Source organism: Spermophilus citellus (genome assembly GCF_964194105.1).
Source record: "Spermophilus citellus genome assembly, chromosome: 1".
In the NCBI taxonomy this organism is placed as follows: domain Eukaryota; kingdom Metazoa; phylum Chordata; class Mammalia; order Rodentia; family Sciuridae; genus Spermophilus; species Spermophilus citellus.
The window spans coordinates 33070232-33091416 of record NC_138182.1 but is presented as its reverse complement, the minus strand read 5'-3'; the positions used below and the strand labels follow the sequence as shown (position 1 = coordinate 33091416).

Here is a 21185-nt window from a genome sequence, read left to right as displayed (position 1 = left end):
TTCAGACTGATTTGTTGGTGGTCCTGTATTCTTGTTCTGAAAACAATCCATCATCGGGAGCTCAAGGTGCAGGCGAGAAGTCTTGGGGATGACGGGGGAAGAAGGAGACCTGATGTGACCCCGTGGGCTGGAGCCGCCCCCTGCAGGGTGTGATCTCAGCCAGGGGACGAGCCTAGGATCCCTTAGGAACACGGAGTACGCTCAGGGCTGGGGGCCACGGCGCGGCGCGCGGCTGCAGGGCACACCCCCGGCGGCCGCCGCCGCCAGTTTCCGCGCACGTGGCTGTGGGGCCGGCTGCACCCCCGCCTCTTGCCCGCGGCCGCGCTGCCCCCTCCTCGCCGGCTCCCCGAGCGGCCAGCGCGCGCGGCGGCGGGCGGGGCGGGCCCGCGAGTAGGGCTCGCTGGCGGCTTTCCAGGTCGGCGCACTAATACGGGCGATGAGGCTTCGCGGCTCCAGTCTGACTGACGCCGGCTGGGGCCGCCGTCGCCGCCGCCGCTGCAGCCGCTGTCTCGGTCCCCGCCGCCGCCGCCGCCGCCGCCGGGCCCTGCAGCCTGTGGGCACGCGCAGCCAGCCAGTGAGTGCGCGGTGCTCGAAGCGGGAGCCTAGGGGACCCACTGCAGGGGGCGGGGGACAGTCAGACCTGGGGTGGGGGGCGGGATGAGTGGCATCGTGGGGACAGGTAAGAGATAGCCTCCTCGGCGGCGCGCTGTGTGTGTGTGTGTGTGTGTGTGTGTGTGTGTGTTTGTAGCTGAGTTTTGGTTTTTTTTTTCTTCTGCACAGGGCAAGTGTTTGAGGTCCTCTGCTGAGTGGTTTGGCTCTTGGTACTCTTCATCCCTGTGTTGCTCGGGAGAGCCTGTCTGGCGTGGGGAGGGTGTGATGGGCGAGGGGTAAGAGGGGCACTGCTCCGAGGACTTGGCCGCGCCGATCGCGGATGCCCAGGAGACGCGCGCGTTTTTCGTGCCTGCTGCCACCCAGGCGTCTGGAGCACCTGGGACCTGTCAGAGGATGCCTGTCCCGCGGCGGGGGCGGCGGCCGGGCGGGGCCGTGGCCTAGGGCGTAAGCAGAGATGCGCCCTGGCGGTCCTCCGGTGGCCCGAGCACTGCGCCTGGGCAGCACCCCGAGAACAGACGCTCTGGATCCCGGACTGGAGCTGAGTAACTGTTTGCTGTAGCTGGAGAGCTGGGACAGTGGATAAATGGGTGTGTGTGTGTGTGTGTGTGTGTGTGTGTGTGTGTGTGTGTTAGATTAGGTTGTGGCTCTTTGGAGGAAATGTTTTAAACTTCCTGGAAACCCTTTGGCTCGCTGGCCTTCTATTTTATACTTTTTTTTTTTTAAACTTTGCTTACCTTTGGGGCACGCGAAGTGACGGGAGAAAGTTAGGAATGTTGTTCAAGTGTCGCTGGGCTAACGCTGGGATCGCGTTCGGAGCCGGGATGTTTGTCTTTTCCTTCCTTCGCCTGCCATTCGGTGCCGGCTCTCCGCAGAGGGGAGGGGGGCGAGGTGGGGGACAGATACAGGAGACTGACTGACGCCAGCTTTGTGATCTGATCGGAAGGAGGAGCGCGGGGGAAACATTTTTATGGATGGTTAATCGCTGACAAGTCTTCTCTTCTTCCTCCTCCCACCCTTGACCGTGGAAATTCGAAATGATAGTTTGGAAATACTCTGTTGACTTATTTCTGGGCTGGAATTGGTACCTCCTGAGAAATAAGCTACAAATGATGTAGATCTAGTTTTGGAACAAAATTGTATGTAAGTTCTTTACCCAGTAATTCAGTGGGATACACACCCACAGACGCTTTGGGTTGCTTTCGATGGATGCAATTTACAAGTACATTTCAGTGGCTTGCTGGATTTCTCGGATGATCTTTTTGGAAATGTGGTTTAGCAAGGATAATGGAGGATAGTTGTAAAGTCGTAAAGACATTTAATAGGGCTACCTCCTAGGCAGTAACAGTGGAGTATTCGCAGCATCTTCTGGGTGAGTGAAATGTGAGTACTCCAGACTGCTTTCTGCCTCAGGATGGCTGTCAGGGTGAGGGAATGCCATTGGATGTTTACATTTAAAAACTAGTGATCTATATTTTAAAAGGAAGTAAAAATAAAACCCAAACACTTTCCCCACTCCAAATAGACAAAGATGGAATAAATAAGTTTCCCTTTGCTTTGTAGGAAACCACGAACGTGATTTGGGACCTGTTTCAAGTTTGTGGTTATCCAAGGACACTGCAGATAAGAAACCCATGTGGTCATTTATAAATAAGGAACATTTTAAATATGATAAGATGACAGAAGTTTTAAATAATATATCAGAAAAACAACTTTCAGTGGCCAGAATCACCTTCCTTGATGGCAGGACAACTGTCCAGGAGACAGCTTTTAGGCCTCCATGTACTCTGACACAACCGACTCCCATTTTTATGCTTGATTGGCTATCTCTGTCAGAGCTGTTTTATGCTGGAACTCTGTGGTTTCAAGCTATGCTTAAGAGAATGCCAACATGTTCTTGATCTGTGCAGACTTGTTTTTATCAGTACCATGTTTACTGAAAAATCAAAGATAAAATTTAGGTTAACCCACTAATTACTTTCAATTCTCACATCTTTGACATCAGCCTTTTTAAAGTCAACATAAGCTATTTGGACTTTTTTTCCTTTTACAGTCTTTTCTTCTTACTTGTATATCCCCAAATTACAAGTAATCAGAAAATATCCATAGATCTCAACTACTGCATCTCTGATTGACATGGTATGGGAAAGAAAAGTTTTGGATTGTTCTTAATGAAACATTACTAAGGGTATCTGTAATTAATAAATAAATGGTAAATTTGTTTATCCTTTTCAGTCATGTGGTCAGTTGGAGGAGAAAATTATCAAGAAATTCTTTCCTAAGAATAAAAATAGTCAATTTTAATTTTGCAAATAGTTTAATTTTGATTAAAGAGTGCAATAGGCTTTGCTTAGTTGGAGGGCTAATGTTTAGTAAGTGGTCACTATAGCATGAAGGCAACAGATCAGTTTATATCTGACATTTACTCAGTAAAAAATAAAGTAGTAGTTTCAGTGTGTTCCACTTTAATATGCCAGAAAATTCTCTAGAGGATATTCTCTGATTTAAGGGTAGGTAAAGGTTATGACAAATAACTGGTTTTGGTTTTATTTTGTATACTACATTAAATGTTAAAATTTTTTTTGAAGCTTAGTGCAGACTTTCTGTTTATTGTTTTGAAAAAGTAGACAAAAATTCAGAAACAGGGAAGTGTCCCAAATAAAACAATAACTATAGCAGTATGTTGAAAACACAAATCTCAAATTGTTGTAATTCTAGCCTGTTGGATTTATATTTCCTTGGTTACTGTTGCTAGTGAGTTGAAAAGTTATTGTAAAGCAAAAATAAAGAAAATGACCAATAAATTCATAAGTACTTGTTATAATAATATTTTTTTTCAGTAAAATTTTGTGTTATACTATCAACTGAATATGTGAAGAGTAATGACATAGCAAAATATAAACAAATATTCTCTGGCAATAAACTAACTTTTTAAATCCTGTAAATTATCTGTTAAGAAACTTAAGGGATGCTTGCTTGCTTTTCCTAAAGCTCTTCATCCTAGTACTTCTCGCCCCAAAACCATGCTGATCACCACTGTCACACTCATCTGCCTCATTCACCGGACTCCTTAGGTGTTAGCCTCATGTCGACCCCCAAACCATTTTTCTGGGCTCTTCTTCCCAGTCCTTCCATATTTTATACTGCAGTTAAAAGAGTTAATTATAGTTTTCCATGCATACCCTTTTCTTTTCTCTGTAACTTTACTCACACTAAGGCATAGAATAGCCCTCCCTTGCTTCCCACTTCCCACCAGATCCTCAGCAATTTCCTTGGTGTGTATGCAGCCTTCAGATGCTGCCTTCTGTAGGTGGCTCTTGTGCCAGGTGTGACCTCCTTCCAACTTCTGTGGCTCTTTTTCTTTTCCACTTTTGTTGTGTCTTGAATTATTTACTCATACACTAATTTATTTCTTCCTCTGGTATGATCCTTACAAGATCCATGCAGGGAGGGGGTTGTGTTTCAACTATTTTTTTTTAATTCCCATAATGCTGACCACAGAGCCCTATAGAGTAGTCAGTCAATAAATAGTAATTAAATGGCAAATATTTTCACTGAACCCATGGTCCCTTCTGAAATAAAAAATCTGTAAAAGTATTTCACCGGTAGACTAGGTCTGAAAGGTCCATCTTTTAAGAAGCCAGTGTTGACCTGGAGCTAAGGACCTGTCAAGAGACTGTGACAAAAAGCCTGGGATCTCCCTGCCCAGTTGGGCCTCCTCTGGAATATTGTGGCTGAGCATTACAGTCAGGAAAGGTTCTATGATACCCTTATTGCATTAGCAATTTTCCATATCAGATTCACGAAATACACAATGGAAGCCATTTAGAAAAAAGAAAAGGCAGATTTTAATGTGATAAGGCCACCACCATGAAACTCTAATGTGATTCCATAGAAAATTGCTAACCATATGCTGACTCCCCCTCCCACCAATAGCCACATAAAAATTGATACTGTTTTAGTGTATATGTTTCAAACTCCCCTCAGAGAAAGAAAGCAGAGGGTCCCTGAGATGAGCTTAAGCTTTGTTGGGGTAGAATGTATAAAGGGTCTTATCAGCTTTGTCAGAGAACTGGGTCTCCCTTCTCCCTTGCTTCTTACCGTACTAAATCCCATCTGAACATTCATCATGTTGTGTTCATTGATTCGGTATTTATAGTGTTAATACACAATAATGTAAAAAAATAGAATCTGTGTATAAGTATCATGCCTGGTTAACATATGTGATTGTACAGTTTTTTTTATTAGTTGCTCACGACAATACAGTGATCTTGACATATCATACATTTGATTCAAATAGGGTATGAATTCTCATTTTTCCACGTGTACAGATTGCAGGATCACAGCTCTAATCAACTTGAAATCAATTTTCCAAGAATCAAGGAGAATACATTCTACAATTTAAATTCTATTTGACTTAAAATATGGAATTGTTAAGAAATAGATTATGAATGTGTCAGTGCAGGGCGGTAGCTCTTCAGAAGGCATAAGCACTGGAAAGGTTATGGTTCTTTGGCCTTATTTCACAATCTATGTTTAATTTAAAGAAAAAAAAGTTGAACCCATAAAATAAATATAAAGGAGACCTACATGGTTCTGATTTTTCCTGTAATGACAATTTCAATTTCTTTTTAAAAATAACAAATATCAAATTCTGTTCTCTGTTTTTTCTTTTCCTTCCTCTTTCTCCCCGACTTTCTCTCACTCTCCCTATGGACCCTGGTGTTCTAATTAGCTGACATCACTGATAGAATTATCTTTACATGAACTTCCCACTGGGGAAATTTAATATTTAATATCTGACCACTTCCTTTTTCTTCTTTCTGAAGTTTAAGTCTGAGGGGACTATAAATAGAAAATGTGCATCCCTCCATCATGGAATGGTTTAGGACAGTGGTAGTGAAAAGCAGTCTTTGGTTTACAAACGTAAGGATTGCCAGAAATAACCATTTACTCCAGCACTCCAGTTCCCTGTTTTCTACCACTGGACAGAGGAATCTGGAATGTACACATATGCTGTGGGGTCACTCAGCTACATTGGTGACATCTAGGATTCTGAGTTGAGAAGGCTTGGAAGCAGGAAAGTGCAAACACTCTCTGGGAATAGAACTTAAACGCACTGATCCCAGGAGCCCATCACTAGATAATGCAGACCTTTCCCCTTCTAAACCCTACTTTAATCCATCAAATATCTTCTTCCATGCAGCCTAATATTTCTCATTTTAAATCTGTCAAATTGTTCAGAAGCCGGTCTTTGCTTAGTGGGTCCGTGCATATCTTTGGACTTGTTTTGATGAAATGCAGGAAATGTTAAATGGTTAATGTAGTCCTTGAAGGATTTTGTCCTAAGTCCTTGTGGGCTGTAGAAGATGTGGAACAGACTTGAAGATCTGTTTTTGTTTTTGTTTTTTTTAGCTGTTGATGGACCTTTATTTTATTTATTTACTTATATATGGTGCTGAGAATTGAACCCAGTGCCTCACACATGCTAGGAAAAGCACTCTACCACTGAGCCCCAGCCCCAGCCCTTACAGATCTGTTTTTTAAGGAGAGTTGGATACAAGTGTGAGCAGTTGTGTTGTCAACTTTTGTATCTAAACTTACTTGGCAGTGATCACGTTTCAGAAAATAGTGAGAACTCAGAAAAGGATTAGAAGATTCTATCTGTCTTCATCCATGTGGTAGCATATTTGATTTCTCCTATTACTTATACTTCATTATAAATCCATGAATTTATCTTGCCTTTGTGTTTGCTGAGAATCGCATAGGAGAGAGTTGGTGTTTGACTGGATAGGGAGGGAGGAAGAGTAAGTAATTTTATAACTTTGGCATTAGTGCAGTTGTGAAGGTGTGAGTTACTCAGGAGTAAGGGGAGAGTGCTGTAGAAAGCAGCTGGGCAGATGCCAAGGGTAAGTATCACAGTTGGCCTGGGGTTAGCAGTATTCAGGGCTGCCTGCTTTAGGAAGGAAGACGGTCTTAGTGGGCTGGCCAGGGAAGTCCATCAGCACTCACAACATTGTGTCTGTGGGAAAATGAATTCTGATTTCTAAGTGATAACCTAGAAATAGAGTACAGCTTCTTCTTGAAGTGAAACCACCACTGATCAACAGTAGGAGTGATTCTTGTTAATGATATGAGTGACCACTAAAGCCAAAAATAGTGCTCAGGAATGTGGAAAGTAAGAAAATGTTTTAGGTTAAAAAGGTCTAAGGTCTCATGAGGTTTTCTTTCTCTTGATGCATTTTTATCATTCTTGCCTTGTTCTCTAGTGGTGATAGAATTTCATTTTCAGGAACAGGAGTTGTTTTTGCTGAATGCAAAAATTTTGTATACAGAAATGCTTCCTTACAGCTCATTGACTAATTATGTGTTTGTGCAAAGCCATCATTAGGTGTTGGCTGTGTTTGCAAACAATGAGAAGTTGGTGCCTAGATATTATTTTAAAGGAGTGGAATGTATACATTATACTGTTCTATGCTTTCTGTTGTCATTTCGCCTAAATTCATTGTAAGATATTCTAGGTACATATTTTTTTGTGTGTGTTTTTTTCCCCCAGAATGTTGTGTGGATTTCATTTCGGGGGTTTAAAATATCAGGATGTTGTAGATGTAGAAATTGCTTTTGAATGTGGTCCTTGGAGGCTGGGGATATAGCTGGTAGAGTGCTTGCCTTGCATGCACAAGGCCCTGGGTTCAATCCCCAGCACACCACACACACACACACACACACACACACACACACACACACATGTGGGCCTTGTACATTTATGGAGCTTTATAGGCTATTCATTCAATCTTTATTTACTCTGTGCCTGTTGTATTTTAATTGTATACAAGGTTCCAAACCAGGTCTTGGGGGACTACATCCACAAAATGAAGTCACAAAACAAAAATAAAATTCTCGTCTCCAGGGTTTTATCACCTAGTTGCAGAGTATGAGGGAGGTCAGGAAAGCAGACATCAGAATGCTTCCCCAGGCTCCCAATACCTTTATCATATCTGGATGTATTTATCCTTGTTTTTCTGGTTAGAATTCCATTTTTACTGTGGGTGAATTTTAAGTCACTTTTGACAAGGATAAGAAAGATGATCCCATTTGAGGTTTGAGAATATAAACAGAGGCAAAATAAAAGGCATAAGAGGGACAGAGGTTCTTGATATAGAGTTTTGTGAGAGTGTCAGGACACTGAGGATATGACCAGGCTATGGGCCTTGTCTGTCAGAAAGTTAATCCTCTCTTTCTCCTCCTGCCCTGCTATGGGCCTAGCATGAGTTTGAACCCCTTCTAGGAAACCTCCCCCAAACCTTTCAGCTGGCTGGGGATTCTTCTAATTACAGTTAAAATAGTGCACTTTTACCTATGTGCCAATCACATTTTTCGATTTCTGGTTTCTCCTGTGCACTGTAATGTCATGGAGGAAAGGGACTCTATCTGACCTTGAACTACTCATCCCCAGCATATTAGCACTCTCATATTAGCATCCTTGATACCTTCCTTTCTCTTTCCTGAATAGTTTGAGGTTTTTTTGTAAGTAAGGTGGAAGGGGAGATTCAATTTGGATTTTAATCTTCAGACAAAGAATAACTATTCAACTTTAACCTGTCGCCAAGAGAACCTTTGAAGGGCATGAATAGGAGAATGACATGATCAAAGGGCCATCTGGGGGAGAGGGAAGACAAACTGCAGTGGTATGCATACTTCATTTTAATGGCCACATTAACACCTGGCAAAGCAGGTGCGCTGGAACTTGACACTCCATTGCTACTGCTTTGTGGATGTCTGTCACAATTATAAATCTGAGCTCCCAAAACAGCAATCTGAAACAGCTTATTACTGAAGTCTTCTCTGTTGGCTTGTAAACCCACCCCTCAGGCAGCCTTTGCCCAGGAAACTGCCCTCAATATACACATCAATAAAACTTTTAAAATTGCCCACACACCATTCTTTTAAAACATTTAGGATGTTATTTATAGACACTTAACACTTTGCAGGTATTCGTGCTCCAGTGGTGTTTTATATAAGATCACTTTAATTTCAAAGAAATTCATTGTATTTTTACACAATTTATAAATTGTGTATTTTTTACACAACTCACACACAATTTTTTACACAATTAATTGTATTTTACCACAAAACTGAGACAGCTCAGAGGCCTCTTCTTGACCCAACTTCTTGTGATCATGCCAGATAGATTTCAGACCTCACTCAAAGTAATAGGCATGAGTTTATTGGAAAGAATAGGAAAACGGAAAAGGGAATAATTCTCAAGGGAGAAAGTGGGTCCTCTGAGAGAAAAGAAGGCTGGCATGCCTCTCCTTCCTTCCAGATTTATTGGGGGTCCTAGGGAAGTTTCCAGAGATTTATCCAGGTCCACCTCTTGACTTTTGACTGACAGCACAGGAGCTGCATGAACTGCCTCTGAGAGAGGATGGTGTGGTGCTCACATAGCTGGAATTTAAGGAAACCGAGTCGCTGTGTTTTTGCCTCAATTTACTGCGCCCTGAATCAGTTTGCTACCCTTTAAGTGGCCCTCTGCAAGCTTTCTTTGTGAGGGTTTTGATGTTTTAATTGCCAAGGTGATGGAGGTTGTGATAGTTTAGGTGATCAGGGAGGGTTCAAGCTTCCTGGTCAGGTGTGACATGATCTTGACACAATAGGTTTTCTTAAGGGGATGTAGTTTAGGCAGGGGGAGGTTTTGACATACTAAGTCCCATCTTCTAGGTGTTTGCCTGTCAGATAAGGCTCCCTGTGGTTTTCACTTGCCCTTCCTTGTTCTTATCCTGCTCACCCATTCAGTGATTGACTAGCTACCTAACAGTGTCACATTAACAAAGCAGTGCAGAGTTAGACTGATCATATGCAGCATAATGGTATCACGTTAACAAAGCAGTGCAGAAGTTAGACTGATCACTTTTACAGCTTAATGTTATCAGTAAAACTGGATTTTACCTTCATTCACTCAACATTTAAAACTGGCCTTCTGCATGCTAGACCTGGTGGTATGGGTCATGATATGGCATGGCCTGTGGACTTTAAAAGATGCTCAGCATCTTTTGGGGAAAGCACATAACATATAAGGAGTCAAGTGTGACAAGTGCAATTATAAAGGCATATGCTTGGTGCTAAGGAAGCCAGGGCAGAGGACAGCCATGGCCACCACTGCCTGGGAGGCACATGGGAAGGTTTCCAGGAAGCTGGCGTCTAGCTTTGTCCTGAAGGAGGAGCAGCATATAGCTGCACAGAAGCCCTGGGTTCAGGAGGAGCAGGTGATTATCTAGGGAGTGAGGGGAGATGAGGCAGAATGTAGGTTGGAGAGGCTACACTTTTGAAGAGCTTTGCTTGAAGTTGATATTAGGATCATAGGTACACACCCTCACCCCATCGTGCTTGTTTTATAAATGTGACATGTAGAGATACGTACTTGTAGAGGTTTGGGGAAAATATTTTAAAGCACACATATTGACACTTGTAATCTCAATTTACAGGAATAGTGCTGCAGGTCATACATAGCAAGGTGTCTTGCAGGAGTGTGGTGGGATCCTCTTTGGGCTTGGAATGAAATCCTGTGAGGGGTCCTAACAGGTGGATGCTCTTGGGGAGATGGCTGATGAGGGCAGGTGCAGTTACCTGGGGTGGAACAGATTCACTAGGGAAGTCTGAGGTGGGACATGTCTAGCAAAATGTGGCAGGGCCCGTCATCAGGATTTGGTGATCTACTGAATATGGGATTGAGGAAAAGAAATCAGGATAATTTGCACATGAGTGGCCTTGTCTAGGGTGACTTCATGCTTCTGGCTTGACCAAGTGGTTGGAGAGTGGTCAGGCTTCTGGCTTTGGAGTCACTTTGCTGTTGCACCACTTGCTGGGAGCTTCGCTCTTCTGGTTTGGAGCTGGAATGTCAGATGAAGGCTCCTGTGTTGAAATCTTGGTCCCCAATACTGCAGTGTTCAGAGGTAGAGCCTGTGGGAAGGTGATTGGGTCACCAGTTCTCTGAAACCCCCAGTGGATTAACCCATTCATAGATTCATAATTTGATGGCATTGTTAGCAGATAGTGGAAACTGTAGGAGGTGGGGCCAGGTTGGAGGAAGTAGGTCGCTGGGGTGTGCTCAGAAAGGGTATTCCCCCCACCTCATCTTCCCATCCTACCTTCCCAGCTGCCATCAGCTGAGCAGCTTTCCTTTCCCTCACCCTCTCCACCATGATACTCATCACAGGCCTAAAAGAAATGGAAGCAGCTGACCATAGACTGAAATCTCCAAAACTGTCAGCCAAAATAAACCTTTCCTCCTTTAAGTTGCTTTTCTCGGGTATTTTGTTACTGCAACAGAAATCTGATTAACTCAATTCCCCTCTCCCAGTTTGATGCTCAAATTTTCAGTAAGTTTGGAAATTATATAAATACACTTATTTAAACCAAATCCAAAATAATTGCCTAGCAATACGAGTGTTTATCTTTTTTTTCCCTTTTCATCTCTGATCTATATTTGAGATTGTTTTTCATTTAGGGGGCATGTTTTTACTCTTACAATGAGGCATGCAGGAGGAATAAACTGAAGTATAACTATCTGTTAGTAATAAAAAAATAATATTGCAATAGTTTACAGTTTTAAACTGCTTTGTCACACATTCCTCTCAGCATCTCTGTATGAAAGGTCTAGATTATTGTTTCCATTGTACAGAGGGGGAAACCACATCAAAGTAATTAATTACTTGAAGATCACAGTTAGTAAGGGAGCTAGCATGCAGACTCAGTCTTCTTTCTCTAAATCTTGTATTTTATGTATTACCTCATGTTGCCTCTTGTTCATGGAAGCACTAAATCATGGGCCCTTCCAAACTCAATAATAAGTATTTCCAAACATATACCAGAAAGAATATAGGTTGGAATGCTGGCAAGTTAAGCTTAATAGTTTGGGTCACTTTTAAGGAAGAATTAGAATGCTGTATTTTTTTCAGGCAATATTTTTAGTATTGGGCACATAATTGAACATTACAATGATAAGCAATTCACTACCATTACGTGGGCGTTCTCTTCTGAGTTGCTTACCATTACAATGTTCAATTATGTGCCCAATACTGAAAATATTGCCTGAAAAAAAATACAGCATTCTAATTCTTCCTTAAAAGTGTCCCAAACTATTAAGCATGTCCTTTAGATTTCTTCCTTGCTGGCTTCATGCCCTTTCTATTTTGCCTTTGCTGTATATTGGCATTAATAAAAAGGCAAACAGGAATGGAAGAGTTATTTTGTCTTCAAAAGAAGTGGTTGCAAGCCACAACATTATCTAGCCTCTTTTTTTTTTGTCCTTTAAAAATTTTTTTATATGTTCTTTTTAGTTATATATGACAGTAGAGTATACTTTGACATTATACACACATGGAGTCTAACTTCCCATTTTTGTGGTTGTACACGATGTGGAGTTACACTGGTCGTGTGTTCCTATATGAACATAGGAAAATTATATTTGATTCATTCTACTGTCTCTCTTATTCCCATTCTCATTGCCTTCCCTTTATTCCCCTTTGTCTCTTTAATTAAAAAATAATAATTTTAAGGCTGAGAATGTAGTTCAGTGGTTGAGTGCTTGACTAATATGAGCAGTGCTCTGACTTTGATCCCCAGCACCACACACACAAAATAATAATTATCATCATAATAATAATAAAATAAAAATAATTTAAAATTTCCATTGAAACTTAAAGATCTCACGGCTGGGGCTATAGCTCTGTGACATGGTGCTTGCCTAGCATATCTGAGGAGCTGGGTTTGATCTTTAGCACCACATAAAAATAAGCAAATAAAATAAGAGAGCCTGAAAAATGATTTTAAAAAAAAGAATCATTAAAAAAACCGAAATGATGTCTAATACACTTCAGTGATCTGGCTGAAAAATCAAGCTATATGAGTGGCCAAGGGAACTGTACCTCAGGGATTAAATGACTTATTCCTAAATGACTTATTAAGTGTAAGTTCCAAAGACACCAGTCTACCTTAATACTTCATAGAACAAGCACAAGGATGCCTGGTGTAACCAAGTCATCTTTTGGGCCAATAAATCACTTTTAGTTAGGGCCTTCAGTTTTATGTGAAATGCAGTATTAATATAAGAAATCAAGTTGTTGTTGTAGTGTTTCTAATTTAAAAGTGAAACTATGTATGTATTATTGGCTTTTTCCCCCACCCAATTGAATTTACTTACTTATTTACTTTCATTTTGTTTTTCTTATTTTTGTCGCCTATTTTGTGGTCTTTTATTAGATGAGACTCAAACAATCATTATGTCACTTCTTCTGAATTACATGTACCCACATCCAGGAGTGATGATAAAAATATATTTTTAAAATGAGCTCCAAGTATTCTTGTGTTAAATAGTGTACTTAAGTCTGGTTAACCCAATGATAGTCCTCATGCATTATGTTCCATTATATTCCTATTCCAGGAGGGATCATAAAGCCAATTTTATAAATGAATGAGCTTCAAATTATTTGAAGTCATGGAGATCCTGGTGTCTTAGTAAGTTTAAACACAAATTTTAATATCAGATGTGTTAGTACACAAAAAGAAATTTATATTTTTGCTTTCTTTCAGATTGCTCATAGTTGTTGAACCTAGGAATATCTGTTGAATTTAATTTTGTTTTGACTGGAGAAGGTTAATAATTTGCTTTATAAGATTAGCTGATTCTGAGAAAAGAAAGTGGAATAATATTGATTAATGGTCTATAAATTTATTGTTGGTTGGCTCTGAGATAGAACATAGATAATCTTATTTGAAAAACAATCTTTGTAGAGATCATTCCATACTTTCCCTGTTTTCTCAGTGTTGAAGCAAATGCTATTTTTAAAATAGCACTTCCCTCTTTCCCCCAAACCACTGCCATGGTAGAAAATTGATATGTTTACATGAATTGGCATTTAGTACAGGGAAAGACCCGAAAGGCAGACAGAGCATAGGGACCTCACAGAGTGTGCTGTCCTTCAGAGAGTGCAGGCTTTTGGAAGGAGGGTCACCTGTATAATTGGGCCTGTGGGATGTGAAGATCTTCCATCATTTACTTTACAGGGTTTCTGATTGCCATGCACCAGTGGCACATTATTTTCCTTTGGAAAATTCAAGTTTATCAAAAAACTCCTCTAATTGGCAAAAGGAGATTTCATTTGTAAAGTCCTTGAAGAGGTGATGAAGCACATTATTACAACATTTGGAATGGAATCTGTCTTTATTGTGATAAAATATACATTAAAGTTACAATTTTAAACATTTTTAAGTGTACAACTCTGTGGCATTAGCGTCTCTTGCTTCCTCCCAGTGGCACCTCCCTCCCCAAGTTGTGACACCCAACTCTGTATTCAGACATTGCCAAATGTCCTCTGGGATGCAAAATCACACCCCTCTTCCTTAACTGAGAGCTGAGATCCAGTGTGTTAAAACCCTGAGCTGAGTTCTCATAGCAGAATGGTGAAGAAAGAATGAGAACAAGAGAAATCCCAAGTAGAGAGAAGAAAGGAAATTACCAGTAATTAACACATACAAGCATTTATTCTATTCTAGGCACCGGACCTCAGTGTCATAGTCATGACATGGGTAGTTGAATACCTATTTTATGTGAGGAGGTACAGATATGAATGACAGTCGCTTGGCTAGCATGTGTTAGGTCCTGGGTTCAATCCCTAGCACCACCACCACCAAAAAAAAAAAAAAAAAAAAAAAGTGAAGCTGGAAATGTATATGAGGCACTGCTGAGAAGAATTCCATCTGGGGAAGTCACAGAGACCTGTGATCTGAGCTGGGTTTGAAAGATGAATAGATGTGTTACCCCTTGAACTGGGTTTTGCAGTGAAACCAGTGAGGCAATGAATCACCCATGTGTATTGGTTATTAAGTTGAAGATCCAGCTTGAGAACAAGATCTCTTAGGCTGTCATGTCTGTCCCAGGAGTAAAAGGCCTGGAACATAATTAAGGCTGAGATGATTGCCTGGAGCAATTGTGCATTTCTTTGAGGCTTGAGTAGAGTGGTTAACACCTGGAAATCCCAGAGCTTTGCAATTTTAGTGATGGTTTATATACTTCATGTACTGTTTTATATCTTCATTGGTGCAAGAGTATCAGGAGGTAGGTAGCTTCCTTCCTTCATATGTCAAACTCCCTGCCAAGTTTTGACAACCCATTGTTAATTTTGAAAAAGTTAAATAGTAAGAGGCACAATTGCATCATTTGGTTAACAGTCCTTTATTATCAATTCCTTTATTAATCAACAGTCGCTATACTGTAATGGAAGCTAGAAACAGATGGGACCATATGGGCTTAATTTGTAAGTGGCAATATATTGCTTGCTGTCATAGCAGCAGTATTCGCTGTTATGTAAAATAAATACAATTATTCAGTGGCAGTTTACATAATATATATTAACAGTAATGGTGCTTTCCAGACTTCCATAGTTATTTACATTTTAAATATTTTAACATTAAGAAACAAAATAATATGCATTAGAGAAAATTGCTGCTGAATTTCTTAAACTGCATGAAATGTTCCCTGGAGCTCTGCTTTTTCTTCACTGGCTTCTGTCCCATTAGCAACAACAGTGTTCAGACTTGCTGATGTCACTGCGCAGTTATTTAATTTGACTAAACATGATTAAAGTGTTTATTTAAGATTTTGTTCAGAATTTTTTACAAAGGTCACTGTGGCACTTTTTGCATTGCAGTGTATATTTTCTGATATGATTGTAAAATTTTATTAACTCTTCAAAAGGAATTATTTATATGCACTAAAGGCTTTGGAGAGTCTTGAGATAAGATGCAAAAGCTAATTTCTCTCTCAGTTCAGAGAAAACAATACATTGTTATTTATTCTACTTTACCTTATCCAGTGTTCATTCAGTGTGACAGATTTTTAGTTTTAGTGCAAGGGAATTAGTAAAGACAGAGTTGTACACAAGACTAATGGCTGCTGCTTGCTTTTCCTGTCAAGGTTTAGTACTCCTCCTTCCTGCCCCCAGGACTCTTCTCTAGCAGGAATCCCTCAACCATGGTTTTCTCTTCCATTCTTTCTACAACTCCAACCCTCACACTCATCTCAGCTAGAGATGAAGTCATCTCAGGAGCTCATTTATTTCATTAAACAAATGTTACAGACCTAGGGGCTGAGACTGTAGCTCAGTGGTAGAGCACTTGCCTAGCACGTGTGAAGCACTGGGTTTGATCCTCAGCAGCACCACATAAAAACAAATAAATAAAATAAGAACATATATATATATATAAAATGTTACACACCTAATATATGCCAGAGCCCATTAGGTGCTATGTACAACAGTGAACAAAATGGTCAAAAATCCACCTCCTAAGTTTCCCCTTTTTGGAGAAAGATAGATAACTAACACTTTAAAAAACCAAAAAAGTAAAATATAACACAATCTTTAAAAAGAAGAAGAACGTTAGAAGACTCATGCTTTCTAGTTTCAAAACTTACTACAAACTCACATTAATCAAAAGAGTATAGTGTTGGCATAAGGATAGGCAGGGATCAGTGGAATAGAATTGAAATTCCATAAACTCAAACATCTGTAGCTAGTTGGTTTTTGTCAAGTGTATCAAGACCATCCAATGGGCAAAGAATAGCGTATTTAAAAAATAATATGGGACAATTAGACAGCCATGTATAAAACAAAATAAAACAACCCCCAAACAAAGTTGGACCCCCTTCTTTTGCCATATACAAATATTATCTGGAAATGATAAATGACCTAAATATATAAGCTAAGACCATAAAACTTTTAGGAAGAAATATAGGGATAAAACTTGATGATCTTGGGTTGGATGGTGGATTTAAAAATATGACACTGAATCATTAGTAACAAAAGGAAAAGAACAGAAAATAATTGAAATTAAAACCCTTTGTGCATCAAAGAACATTATCATGAAAGTTAAAAGACAATACACAGAAAGATATTTGTGGATCAGTTATCTCATGGTCTGTGTATGCAGAATATTTAAGGAACTCGTACAATGTAACAACAAAAAACCCCACACAGCCCAATTTTAAAATAGGCAAAGGACTTGTGGATTTATAAAGAAGATATATAAATGGCCAGCAAACTCATGAAAAGATGTTCAGTATCATTAGTCTCAGGAAAATGCAAATCAAAATCCCAAGGGTCACCACTTTACATCTTCTACAATGGCTATAATGACAAACAACCCCCCAAATACAGAAAATAAATGTTGGTGAAGATGTGGAGAAATTGGAACTTTGCTTTTTCTGGGAGTGCAAAATGGTTCAGCTGCTATAGAAAGTAGTTTCACAAGTTTCTCAAAAAGTGAAACGGAATTATCACATGAGCCAGCAACTCCACTACTAGGTTTATGCCCCCTGCCAGATGCTCAAACAAATATTTGTGTACAAATGTTTATAACAGCTCTATTCACAATAGCCTGAAGATGGAACCAACCAAATGTCTATCAATGGCTGAATGGAGGAACATATTGGGGTGTGTGTGTGTGTGTGTGTGTGTGTAATTTATCTATTTATTGTGGGTGCATATTTGGTCAGAAAAAGGAAGGAAATACTTTTGCATAGTACAGTGTCAATGAGCCTTGAAAACATGCCCAGTTGAAGAAGCCAGATATAATAGATCATTTATTATAGGATTTAATTGAATATCCAGAATAGGCAAATACATACTGGTCATTACCAGGGCATGGTAGGGAGGGAGATATAGGAGGAAACTGCTGAATATATATGTGATTTTACTGTGGAGTGATGGAAATATTTTGCAACTAGATAAAAGTAGTGTTTGCACATTGTAATGAATGTACCGAATTCCACTGAATTGTTTGCTATAAAATGGGTGATTTCACTTTAACAAATTTTTTAAAAGTTAGTAAGACACATAGTATATTACTGAGAAGGCCCCTGGGGGAAAATAAATAAGGAAAGGCTGGTGGTATAGTGGTGGTATTCTGCAACTTAAAATAAAATGGCTAAGGAAAGCTTCTCTGAGATATTTGTGCAAAGTTGTGAAGGGCATGCGGATGGCCTGTATGTATACTCCAGCAGGAAGAGTATTGGGAAAACAGTAAATGCTCTGAGGTAGTTACGTGCCTGGCAGGCTCAAGAGAAAGTAAGGAGGCATTTGTGGGAGGAGTAGGGAGAGAGTAGAAAGAAAGGAGGTCAGAGTCTGTAACAGATCCATGCTCAAATAGGGTCATTCTAATATGCCACCAGGGAAGAGAAATATTGGTATAGAATTGGGAGGGCCACTGAAAGGACTTTGATTTTACTTGGAGTGAATCAAACCATTGGAGGGGTTTGAACTGACCTGTTTTAATAGGGTTGACATGGCTGTTGGTGTTAAAAATAAACCCAGAGGGGTAACTGGGAAACAGGAATACCAATCAGAAGGCCACTTGAATGATTCAATAAAATTTGTTTTGCTTCTGCTTTTTAAGAATGATACAGTCTCATTCAAACTATAGTTTTCTGTTTTTATATGCTGATAAATTAGAGACTCCTTCCCTCCTCTTCCACCTCATTCTCTGAGCTCCAGATATTGAACTGAACTGCTGATTGAATTCTGCTGTGATATTTTACTCCCCCTCCAACCCTCTACCTGCCTCACCACCTCAGACTCAGCTAGTTCAAAATGGATTTCATCACATCTACATCACCTGCAACTTCAGTTTTTCATGAATTTGCCATTTTAATGAATGAAATCCTATCACCAGGTTTGGGCCATTACTCCTAAAGTCATAATCCTGAGTATTGAAATTCTAAAATAACATTCTATAAAGTCTAAAATTCTTTGTCTAAAATTCTAAGATGTAAAACTAGGCAAAAAAAATGATTTTTCCAAGCAGAGTTGCTTAGGCTTACTGCAGACACAAGAGTCTAATGGCTAAGAGCAGATGAACCATAATCATAAAGAAATAGATCAAAAAGCAAAATGAGTAATTGCATATCACTGTGGTTGGTAGTTGCATGTTCCCCACTTTATGATTGCAGTCATCTGCCTGTAATGTACAATGTAAGTCTTTTGAGATCAGTTAAAAAAGAGAGAGAGATGAGTTACCATTGCATATACAATTGTCCAGTCAAGATTTTGAAAAATTTTATCTTTAATACATAGAGACGTCCAAAAAGACATCACTTCATCTGCTGAAGAAGTTTTAACAGCTGTATGTATAGTGTTTACACACAAAGTCAATGTTATGGTAACGCATTTAAAAAATTTTTTTTAGTTGTTATAGACCTTTATTTATTTTTTAATAAAATTAATTAATTTATTCTAATTAGGTATATATGACAGCAGAATACATTTTGATTCATTGTACACAATTGCAGCACAACTTTTCATTTCTCTGGTTGTACACTATGTAGTGCCACACCATATGTGCAGTCATACATGTACCTAGGGTAATGATGTCCATCTGATAGACCTTTATTTTATTTATTTATATGTAGTGCTGAGAATCGAACCCAGTGCCTCACACACGCCAGGCAAGTGCTCTCCCACTGAACCCCAGCCCCAGTAATGCACCTTTTGTGGAGTCAAATTTGGCAAAAAAAAATGCACAAAACAAATTAGAACTCTCATAAAATCATTTCACAGAATATATCTCCACTGTGGGAAATTATGCAAAGATTAAATAGCATAGCAAATTTTAAAAAATGACAATTTAAAATAGCGCAGGAAAAAAAAACTAAAGAGAAAACAAACAAAAAACCAAAAAGAAAATTTGATTTTCCAGATTTTACATATGGAACTTTAATTTTTCATAAGTATGGTTTTAAGATTTTTAAACTTTATAAAGATTTTGATTTTGAGGACTTCAATATTCATGATTATGGTGTTTAGAATTATGTCTTTTGGGATTTTGATCATTACCAACCAGCACTCAGGTGCCCAAGAAATCTGAACTTCTCATAGCCTCTTGATCTTTACAGTCAAGATTTTGGGATATTTTAAATTCTATGGTTTTCTCATACAAAGTTTAAAATTCCCTGTCAACTTATACAAAAAACACTGCCAGGAATTTGGTCAGAATAATATATATAATGTATAGATTGATTTGGGGAGAACTGAAATCCTAACAATATTGAGACAAAATCCATGAATGAGGCACGTCTCTCCGCTTAATGTCTTTCTGCAGTATTTTGCAGTTGTCACGGTAGAGTTCCTCCCCCCCCCCCTTTTTTTTTGTTTATTTTTTTTCTTTTTTTTTATTGTTGGTCGTTCAAAACATTACATAGTTCTTAATATATCATATTTCACAGTTTGATTCAAGTGAATTATGAACTCCCATTTTTACCCCGTATACCGATTGTTTTGTGGCTTTTGATGCTATTTTAAATGTTTTATTTAATTAGGAATGCAATTGGTTTTGTACATTTACCTTGTATCCTGCAACTTTCTAAATTTATTAGTTTTATTGTTGTGAGGTTTTGTTTGTTTGTTTGTTTGTTTTTGGTTAGATTCTGTAGGATTTCCTGCCTTTGTTGTTTCTGTTGCCTGTGAATGCAGACAGCTTTTCATCCTGATTTCTAGTTTTTGACCTGTTTCTTTTCTTGCATTCTTGCACTGGCTAGGACATCCGTACAATCATGATGGCAGTTGGGAGAGTATGGTTTCCTAGTTTTATTTCCTGTATTATGGGAAAACATTTAGTATTTCAGTAGTATATTACTATAGGTTTTTGCAGTTGCCTTGTTCACATTGTGGAAATTTCCTTCTATTTTTAGTTTGCTAAAAGTTAGCAATTTTTTTTAAAACTCATGAATAGATACTAAATTTTGTCAAATGTTTTCTTTGTCTCTTTTAAGATGATAATGTGACATTTTTGCTTTATTCTGTTAATATGGTGAAAGATGCTGCTTATCTTCAAATGCATCTTGGTGATAAAACTCACTTGGTCATGATTCATTAACCCTGTTTATATTGCTGCATGTGATTTGTTAGTGTTATGCTAAGGATATTTACATCTCTATTTTTGAGTAATATTTGTGTATATTTTCTTTTTTCTCATAATATCCTTATTAGATTTTTATATCAGGGTTATACTGGAACCTTTGAAAGTGTTCCTTTCTCCATATTCTAAAAATTTGTGTATTATTTCTTTTCTACATGCTTGATAAAATTTGTCAGTGAACCCATTTGGGCCTGGTGATTTCTCCCAAGCTATTAAGTAAAAATTCAGGGTTTTTTTTTTTTTTTGGTAGATATAAGGTAGTTCAAATTTTAAGCTTCTTTTTGTGTAGATAAAAAATCAACTTCTTTGTTGATTATCATTAATAAGGGTAATCTACCCTCTTATTAGTCTGTCAGATATTTTCATTACCCTTGAGTGTTTTTCCTAATGAACTTTGGATAAAGAACCCCCATAAGTTGAGAACTACGTGAACTGGGCAATTACATCTGAAAATGTAAATGCAGTATTCTTTATTCTAGTCATGTGGTAGTTTAATTTCATTAATATGTATCAAAATAGAAGTTTTTCTGTGTTTTATTTTAAAAAAAAAAAAACAAGTTATCAAAATTCTGTTGTTTAGGAAAAATGTTAACCTTAGGATTTCCTCT

General features: G+C 38.9%; 1 protein-coding gene across 3 annotated transcripts in view; it reads left to right on the top strand.

Annotated features, from left to right (window-relative positions):
* The first annotated feature begins 292 nt into the window (after positions 1 to 292).
* SMAD9 (SMAD family member 9) overlaps positions 293 to 21185 on the top strand; it is a 71939-nt gene continuing 51046 nt past the window's right edge. The window contains exon 1 of one of the 3 annotated variants that reach the window (XM_081276580.1): positions 293 to 574. The gene's annotated coding sequence lies outside the window, so the exon portion shown is untranslated. The remainder of the gene's footprint in view (positions 575 to 21185) is intronic. The other 2 variants (XM_081276579.1, XM_081276578.1) reach the window with 2 other exon arrangements.